The sequence below is a fragment of the Acomys russatus genome, chromosome X, assembly GCF_903995435.1.
Source record: "Acomys russatus chromosome X, mAcoRus1.1, whole genome shotgun sequence".
In the NCBI taxonomy this organism is placed as follows: Eukaryota; Metazoa; Chordata; class Mammalia; order Rodentia; family Muridae; genus Acomys; species Acomys russatus.
Window position 1 is genome coordinate 34,842,352 of NC_067169.1, and position 1,940 is coordinate 34,844,291.

The 1,940-nt window shown below is 36.9% G+C and overlaps 1 pseudogene; it reads right to left on the reverse strand.

Moving 5' to 3' along the window:
* Positions 1-1,085: 1,085 nt before the first annotated feature.
* LOC127185211 (40S ribosomal protein S15-like) lies at positions 1,086-1,571 on the reverse strand (annotated as a pseudogene).
* Positions 1,572-1,940: the final 369 nt, after the last annotated feature.

Here is a 1,940-nt window from a genome sequence, read left to right on the forward strand (position 1 = left end):
GCTACATTACACATTGTGAAACATGACTCAATCAAATTATGATGCATACCAAGAAAACTCCTAAGAAAATTTTGTTTTGGACTGCCCCACTTAAAACTGTCAGTTTAAATTAAAAGCAATAAATTTCTTCCTTAATGATAAAGACTTAGGGAAATAGAAGCACTACTTTTTTTTTTTTTAGTTGACTGTAAAATTTTTTTTATTAATTTATTCTTGTTACATCTCAATGTTTATCCCATCCCTTGTATCCTCCCATTCCTCCCCCCCCCAATTTTCCCATTATTCCCCTCCCCTATGACTGTTCCTGAGGGGGATTACCTCCCCCTATATAATCTCATAGGGTATCAAGAAGCACTACTTTTTTTTCCAGTAATTTTCCCAATTTTATTCTTCCCAATTGTTCAAGTAATACCATGTTTGTTTGAATTCATAAATAACAAGAAATCACCAAGATTGATGTTGTAAGGCCTCTCCCTTAGCAGACAAGTTTAATCAGCACAAAGCACACAATGAGACACGGACCTGTTCTTTTGCACTGTGCAGCAATTTAAGTCAGTATTTGAAATACAAAAAAATAAACAAATGCACTTCTGAATATGCAGCATGACCCACTAAAATTTGAGTTTATATTGAAGGAATGTGACTGTATAGAAGTCTTGAGTATAAAAGTTATTTAGAAAATGTAGAGTATATTAGACAGAAAATAACAAAAATGGAACAGGAAAGAATTTCATGTAACATTATGAAAGTTTGAATGTTCCTATTTGACCCAGGGAAATTTTTCTCATCCCAAGAGTTCTTCTGTTTTAAATACAAAAAATGTAGTTTTTACTTTTAATTTACCATTTTTTAAAGGCCAAGTAATTAGATCATGAAAATCCATTCAATTAAATTACTTCAAGTTTTTGAGGAAAGGTTAAAAACATGTTTTCTTAAATATATTTATCTCTTCTGCCAAATATCTTGCAGTAAATTTTTTTTAAACTTAGTGATCTCTTATCTGTAACTAGTAGTGTATAACAAGGTCTTGTTTTTCTCCTCTATTTCTCTCTTTCTTTTTTTCTTGGAAAATGTTTTCTTTTTATTTACTTTCTTTTTTTTTCTGACTGAACACGAGTCTTTATTGGCCATGGCGATTTGAGGGGGATGAAGCAGGAGGAGTGGGTGGCACAGATACCAAGTCGGCGATGCTTCACAGGCTTGTAGGTGATGGAGCACTCGCCTAGGTAGTGACCAATCATCTCTGGTTTGATCTTCACTTGTCTGATGGTCTTGCAGTTTTACATGCCCATCATGCTGCTCACCATCTTAGGCAGGATGATCATGTCCCTCAGGTAGGTCTTCAGCACCTCCGCCTTCTCCATAAGTGCAGCCTCCTTCTTGGCCTTTCTCAGGCACTTGAGAAGTGAGTGCTGCTTCCACTGCAAGCCACAGTTCAGGTGCCGCCTCTGATGGGTGCTCTACAACTGCATCAGCTGCTCATAGGACATGTCTGGCAGTTGGTCCAGGTCCATGCGGCAGTAGGTGAACTTTTGAAAGGTCTGCTTCTTCTTCTGCTCCACTTCAGCCATCTTGGTGGCTGCTCAGAAAAGGAAGTGTTGGCTGCATCTGTGCAGTTATCTTTTTTTCATTTTTAATGGTAAAAAGTCAGGAAGACATATATCTTGTCGAACAGAGACCATAGAGATAATATACAACTAAATGAGAAGGAGGAAGGGAAGTAATGATGACAGGAAGTACTCATTTTAGAAAGAAGCAACAACAATCTTTGGTGCTCCAAGAGTGTTTAATACAGTACTCTGAACAAAGAGTAACCAAAAGGCCAATGGAAGATGTTCAAAAGGACTTAGAAGTTAAAGAGTATATGTGATGGACATTAGCAAATAAGCTGGGAAAGAGGACATTACAACTGAAAATGACAAGTGGACAAATTCAATTGA